This window comes from Pinus tabuliformis, chromosome Q (assembly GCF_031772625.1).
Source record: "Pinus tabuliformis cultivar Carrire ecotype Pingquan chromosome Q, CPIR1, whole genome shotgun sequence".
In the NCBI taxonomy this organism is placed as follows: Eukaryota; Viridiplantae; Streptophyta; class Pinopsida; order Pinales; family Pinaceae; genus Pinus; species Pinus tabuliformis.
Window position 1 is genome coordinate 1,012,224,678 of NC_142296.1, and position 7,837 is coordinate 1,012,232,514.

Genomic DNA, 7,837 nt, shown 5'->3' on the forward strand with positions numbered 1-7,837 from the left:
CCCTACTCCTAAGCTAATAGTTTATGGGCCTGATCACGTGAAGGGATATTTCCAATGTAGCCACCGGCACATTGGTTGACCCATATTGGTGAAGGCTTGGTCCCTGAGCAACCTAGTTATGTGAACCAGCAAATGTGAAAGATACAACGGTGAAAACAAACACACTCTAAGCTTACAATATACCATAGAACAAAGATGAGTGAAAGTGCATGACATGCACTTTGTGGAGATGCCATGGTGCTGTGCTACACTGTGTGCATATGTCATTTGTATGCATTCTCTTGACTGTGACATGCAAGAAAATGTGAGAAAGGTAGACCACTTACGTTGTGCATGTGTGCTTGTTGTGTAAGATTCCTCCAATGCATGAGTGATAGGATAGCGTAGTTCAAGTGGAGGAAGCGAAATCTAGGTGTTTGGTTGCATGTAAGGGGATCTCCCTAGTAAGAAGTCCCAATTAGACCTCAAATTGTTTGGTGTAGGAGTCCCAACAGTGGGTCATACGGTGATGCCTTGACCGCGATTTTTCATAGAGGCAAGTAAGATTTCCCTGTTGGTAGCAAGGGTATGACAACTGCAACAAGTCAAGGGAGGTGCATGAGAGTTTCTACCACACTGAGGGCGAGGTGAGTGTGCCCCTTGGAAACCTGTAACAGTATTCAGCTTGGAAGGGGACACACGAGCGAAGATGCATCACAAGCTTGAAAGCAAGTTAGCAAGCAATCCAAAGTGATGGTTAAACCAACAACACATTTTAGACAGATTCAGACATACTTATCCAGAATATTCCATACATGCATGCGTGAGCAAACAAATACATATATCATTTAGAATAAACAAGATGGCATAGAACACAGTACAACATATGCATGAAATGTGCTGGCTCTATTATATTAAGAAGTGTAAGTTCCAGTCATACAATACATCCATGTCTAACCACTAGTTTCAACATCGAAACGTTACAACCACAACTGCCTGCTCCTCTAAAGAGATATACTAGCTCTGCGTAGTGTGTAGGTTTTAACCCTGTACAGAAATTACCTGCATACGAATTCTAAAACATAGAAAAATAAACAATGTGAGAACATAACACATAAAACACATATACACAGAGATTTTCCCATTGGATCCCAAAACTAGGACTACCAGCTTGATTTTTCATTATGTTCCTTTCAATGTTATAATACATATTTTTACATGCCGAAGCATCCAATACCGTGGACCGCAAAACCATCGCGTCCAATACCATGGATCGAAAACCATCGCATCAAAAAACATGTGTGAAAACCATGCACAAAACCATAGGTGGGTCCACCCAACCTAACACAGGGTCCAAAACCAAAATTTTTCGGGGCACTGCCCTGGACCCCATAAAGTGGGGTTACGGGTATGCCTCAAACCCCCTATGACCCCCCCCCGCTACACAATTGGTGCAATGAAGGGGGGCTCCGCCCCCCCTCTAACCCCCTGGTTAACTACGTGGGCTAGTCGTGGAAAGAATATAAGACAACCCAAAATTCTCCCACTTGCTGTTTTCTTTGCACAGGGGGCCACAAAAGAGCTTAGTCATTTTTCCAGCCCTGAAACGCCCATTGTCTCTCTACACCAAGAGAACTTCTTAGAGCTCACAGATTTTGTCAATGCATCTGCAGTATTCTTCAAAGTGTCCACCTTTACCAGCAACACCTTTTTGTCTTCTATCATATCCCTCACAAAGTGATACTGAACATCATTGTGCTTTGTCTTTGAATGATATGCGGGGTTCTTTGCCAAGAAAATTGCACTTTGGATGTCATAGTCTATCCTTATAGCTCCATGTACTAACCTGATACTTGAACATAATCTCTGCAACAAAACTACTTCCTTGCTTGCATGAGTGGCTGCCATGTATTCTGCCTCTGTAGTTGATAGTGCCACTACAGATTGTTCTTTACTCATCCAAATGACTGCACCTCCAAATAGGTTAAACATATACCCACTTGTAGATCTTCTCTGATCCAGATCTCCAGCCTAGTCTGCATCAACAAAGCCACGAATATCCAACATTCTGTCCAATCCTGATCTTCCTTGGTAGCACAAACCATAATCACTAGTGCCATGCAAATACCTGAAAACCCACTTCATTGCTGTCCAGTGCTCCTTCCTTGGTTTTGACATAAACCTGCTCAATACTCCCACTGCATGTGCAATGTCTGGTCTTGTACAGACCATTGCATACATCAAGCTACCGACTACACTTGCATATGGAACACGGGACATGTCCTCTTCCTCTTCTTGTGTCTTGGGATACTGTTCAACAGATAACTTTACACCTACAGGAATAGGAACCTTCACCGGTTTACTATCCTGCATATTAAATCTCTACAATATTGTCTCGACATACTTCCTTTGCTTTAACCAGAGCTTCCTCTTTGCCCACTCTCTTTTAATTTCCATGCCCAAAATATAGTTTGTAGCACCAAGATCTTTCATGTCGAATTTGGAGGACAATTGGGTCTTCAAATCCTGGATAATTTCTTTGTCATTTCCAACTAGCAACATATCATCCACATACAAGACCAGATAAATAACACGATCACCAATTAATTTAAAATACACACAGTGATCTGCTTTGCTTCTGGTGAAGCCAAGTCCCCTTATAAATGTATCAAATTTCTAATACCACATCCTTGGTGACTGTTTTAACCCATATAGAGACTTCTTTAACTTGCATACCGGTTCTTTCTTACCCTTCATCCCAAAGCCTTCAGGTTGTTTCATGTATATTTTCTCTTCCAGATCCCATGAAGAAATGTTGTCTTTACATCCATTTGTTCTACCTCAAAATCAAAGCAGCAACAACAGATAAAAGTAATCTAATAGAAGTTACCTTGGTAACAGGAGAAAAAATATCAGCAAAATCAATTCCCGGCACCTAGGAATAACCTTTTGCCACCAACCGAGATTTGTATTTCTCCACCTTTCTTTCTAAATTTGTCTTCTTCTTGAACACCAATTTTCTACCAATGGGTTTCCTTCCAGCTGTCAACTCCACTAGATCCCAAGCCCCATTTTTGTGCAAATATGCCATTTCATCAACCATGGCCTCTTTCCAGAGTTTTCCATCCTTTGAATCGACTGCTTCCTTCATAGTTTTGGGATCATTGTCAGTGATAGATAAAGGAAAATTTGAACAGAAAGTAGATGGACTATACCTTTCTGGCTACCTTCTTTCTCGAACTAATCTTCTCACACCCAAAGTTTGTGGCTCTTCATCTTCTAGTTCCTCCTCTGCTGTAGAGTCTAATTCTTCATCCTTAAGCTCAAACTCTATCTTCTTAGGTTCCTTTGGTTGGACTTCATGTTTAATAACATCTTTTACCTCTCTGAACACCACATCTTGGCTGTACACAACCTTCTGTGTGACTGGGTTCCAAAGCTTATAACCCTTTAAACCATCCTTATACCTAATAAAGATGCACTTTTTAGATTTACTATCCAACTTGGTTCATTTCTCCTTTGGAACATGTACATATGCATCACATCCAAATACCCTCAGATGTGAAAGAGAGGGTTTCTTACTAGTCCATACCTCTTGTGGAGTCTTATCCTCCAACGTTGATGAAGGTGACTTGTTGACTAGGTAACATGCAGTATCCACTACCTCTGCCCAGAATTCTTGTCCTAACTCGGCACCATTGAGAATCCTTCTTGCCCTTTCCGTCAACGTCTTATTCATTCTTTCTGCAACTCCATTTTGCTGAGGTGTATATGGAGTAGTCTTCTGTCGTGCTATACCACACTTCTTACAGAATTCTTCAAATTCCTTGCTGCAAAACTCTCCACCATTATCTGTCCTCAGCACCTTTATCTTCTTCTCTGTCTGATTTTCCACGAGAGCCTTAAATTCTTTCAACCTATCAAAGACTTCAGATTTCTTCTTAAGGAAATATATCCATGTATTCCTTGCTAAGTCACCTATAAATGATACATAGTACACAGACTTACCCAGTGATGGAACCTTCACAGTTCCAAACACATCACTATGCACAAGCTCTAATATCTGTTTCGCCCTCTTACTACCAGAGGGGAAACTTAATCGATTCTGCTTCCCATATACACAATTTTCGCAGAAATCAAAATCTAGAGAGCTATTACTCATACCTTATACCATACCTTTACCATGAAGTATTCGAAGGCCCTTCTCTCCAATATGTCCAAGCCTTTGATACCACAACATGGTCTTCTCTCCAGAGACCACTAGATTTTCTGCTCCACTTTTAGGAACCACAAAACTGTTGCACCCATCAATAACAGTGCTACCTTGCAGCTTGTACAGAGTTCCAATTCGAACTCCCCGCATCAATACCAGTGCTCCCTGAACCATTTTGCAGGTATCCTTCTCGAACACTGTGTTATCACTCAAGAAAAAATATTTTAAATTCTGAACATCAATTTTTTAAATTTGTCAAAGGGTTGGTGTCAGTTTTGGGTCTAGTCTTTTCATCTTGTTTTAGAGTCTTGTTAGTATGTCAAATGGGGTCAATTCTCTGTTTTAGTCTATCATTGGTCTCATATCTCACATGAATATCATATGTTGAAACTCATTTCAAAGTTCTTATGCGCTACGAAACTGTCTAGGTGATTTCGTAGCACAGAAACCCGGTCTAGGTGATTTCGTAGCGCAAAACACCAATTTTGCACTGACTGCGCTACGAAATTGGGGATTTGTGCTGATCCATAGCAAATCTCATCCAACTGTCAAATTTATCAAAATTCGCTATGTTTACATCAACAGTTTTCATCTTATACACTTTCCCTATCGAATTCAGCTGTGATTCGGTGGTTTCTGTCCAGTCTAGCGTTTGTTCCCTCGACAGACTGCTAGCCGGCTTCACTTGCAGCCATGCATGCTCCTGTTCTCGTTTTGAATGAAGTTATAAAGTGGGAGACTGGAAATAGGGTGCACCATGCAAATATTCAAGCATCAAAGGCTGTTGCAGATATTATTCGAACCACATTAGGTCCCTGTTCTATGATGAAGATGCTACTTGATGCAAGAGGAGGCATCGTGGTTACAATTGATGGTAATGCTATCTTGCGGGAGTTGGATTTGGCACATGCAGCTGCAAAGTTGATGATTGAATTAATTCGCACTCAGGATGAGGAAGTAGGTGATGGCACAACATCTGTGATTGTGTTAGCTGGTGAGATGTTGCATGTAGCTGAAGCCTTCATTGACAAGGCTTATCACCCTACTGTAATTTGCAGATCTTACAGTAAATCTCTTGAGGATTCTATTGCTGTTCTTGACAAGATTTTTATTCCCATTGATGTAAATGACCGCCCTACAATGTTGAAAATGGTTAAGAGCTGTATTAGCACAAAATTTACTAGTCAATTTGGAGACCTCATCGCGGATATGGCAATTGATGCAAAAAACTACCGTGGGTGTTGATCTTGGGAAACATGGAAGATGCAACAGTATGCAATGCCACCACCAATGGATCCTCTACTGAAGCAGCAGCATCAGAAGCCATTGAATCAAAGGGGTTTTCACCCTCTCCCGAGGGATCCCTTATGGGATATAATTCTTTGCAAGATATTCTTCAATCAAATCTCCCGCCGTTACTCTACAATGAAGTCAGCTTGTTGCTTTTAGGTGTAAATTGTGGCAAAGTAGTGTCACCCTTGTCTCTGCCAGAGACAGTACCTGATATATCCAAAGAATCATCTTTTGATTTGCAGGCATATCGTTTCAATGCTGAGCCATAGATGATGCTGGCTCCACACATTGTTCGTGTTGGTCTTATTCAAAATTCCATTATTCTTCCCACAACTGCTTCATTTTCAGAGCAGAGAAAAGCCATCATGCAGAAGGTTAAATGCATGATTGAAGTTGCTAGAGTTGCTTGTGTAAACATTGTCTGTCTACAGGAGGCCTGAACCATGCCATTTTCTTTTTGTACACGAGAAAAGAGGTGGTGTGAATTTGCAGAAAGTGTGGATGGAGAATCAACTCAATTTCTAAAGGATCTGGCACAGAAGTATAACATGGTGATTAACAGTCCTATTTTAGAGAGAGGTATGAATCACGGTGAAGTTCTCTGGAACACTGCAATAGTCATAGGGAATCATGGAAACATTATTGGTAAACACCGTAAGAACCACATTCCAAGGGTTGGTGATTTTAATGAGAGCACTTACTATATGGAAGGAAACATAGGACATCCTGTGTTTGAAACTTGCTATGGGAAGGTTGGGATCAAAATTTGCTATGGAAGACATCACCCTCTAAACTGGTTAGCATTTGGACTTAATGGAGCAGAGATTGTGTTCAACCCATCAGCTACTATTTGGGGTCTTAGTGAGCCAATGTGGTCTATAGAGGCTCGCCATCTAACCAGAATTCACTTCCATGATTTTATGTTGGATGTACATAGCCTTCTTCAAAAGAAAAAAGGTCTAAGTGATCCTTTGGATGTTGTTGCTAATGATATTTCAAGTGAAGCAATTCTGTTGTGCATTGATGAGTTCATGGTAACAGATGTGGCAGATGCATTGATCCTGAATTGGATGTTTAGACATTTATTTAGCAAAGGAATTATCTTGGTTTCCACTTCCAACAGGGCTCCTGATAATTTATATGATGGTGGTCTTCAGAGGAGTCTATTCTTGCCTTTCATCTCACTTTTGAAGGAGCAATGTGTTGTTCATGAGATTGGATCTTCCACTGACTATCGAAAGCTCACTTCAGCTCATAAAGGATTGTATTTTTGTGGCAAAGATTCTTCTCGTTTGCTCAAAGAAAAATTTCAAGAATTGATAAGTGGATATATGGCCACTCCAACAACTGTCAAAGTTGTCATGGGATGGACATTACAGATTCCTTTTGGAGCCAATGGTTATGCTTATTTCCAGTTTGAAGATCTCTGTGAGAAACCTTTGGGTGCAACAGATTATTTTGGGCTTTTCAAGCATTTCCATACTCTTGTATTGGAAGGCGTACCTATTTTTGGAGCATACAACAGGACATCAGCATGTAATGTATGAGAACAAGGCGAAGCTACTTTGTTCAGCAGAGGCATCACCAGTGGAGCTGCTTACAAGGGTAGTCTCCTACTTTTAAGGAGCAGTAAAGGAGATGAGATGTTAAGGGCCAGCAAGGAGTTTTAAACATCCACCAAGCAAAACTAAAGGAGACCACTTGTCAGAGAATGAGAGATTTGATTGTAATAAAAGCTATTACTAGCATGATATGGAATTAGACTCCTAATTGTCTTAGGTTTCTAAAACTTCTAGTTGGCAGTTTGTTGCATTTAATAATTAGTTAAAGTATGAGTAGGTGTCATAGCAAGCAGAATTTGAGTTCCCCTCATGCTGGAGGAGGAATCTCGGCTTTGTAAAGAATTCTATATATAGCAGAAACAACAATGTACTTAGGGGTTGGAAAATTTCAGAGAAACGAGAACTATTGTGCTATGTATATGACTCTATTTTAGTAATACAATATTTGGCTTTGCTTCTCAGGAATCAGAAGGAATTCACTATTTAGAATGTTGTGTATTGTCCTCTCCTCGGTATTTGCAGTGGTATAGATGTGTGATTACTTAGAAATCACTTATTGTGCTCTAATTTCCTTCACATATTTATAAACTGTGTTGTCTTATATATTTCTAGTGTGTTCTAAATGTGTCTAATTTTGGATGCCCTGACTTCTATGTAAGGCTAACCTCATTGTTATACTGAAACGATTTTGAATCCATAAGCCCAATGGATACTTTCTAATATGTTTCCACCACTTACATTTCTGTTTTGTTTCATAGAGTTAGCCATCTTAATCATAATCAAAGATCAT

The 7,837-nt window shown here is 40.2% G+C and overlaps 2 pseudogenes; both read left to right on the plus strand.

Annotated features, from left to right (window-relative positions):
• The first annotated feature begins 4,885 nt into the window (after positions 1-4,885).
• LOC149222925 (T-complex protein 1 subunit gamma pseudogene) lies at positions 4,886-5,437 on the plus strand (annotated as a pseudogene).
• Positions 5,438-5,448: 11 nt separating this feature from the next.
• On the plus strand, positions 5,449-7,108 carry LOC149222926 (beta-ureidopropionase pseudogene; annotated as a pseudogene).
• Positions 7,109-7,837: the final 729 nt, after the last annotated feature.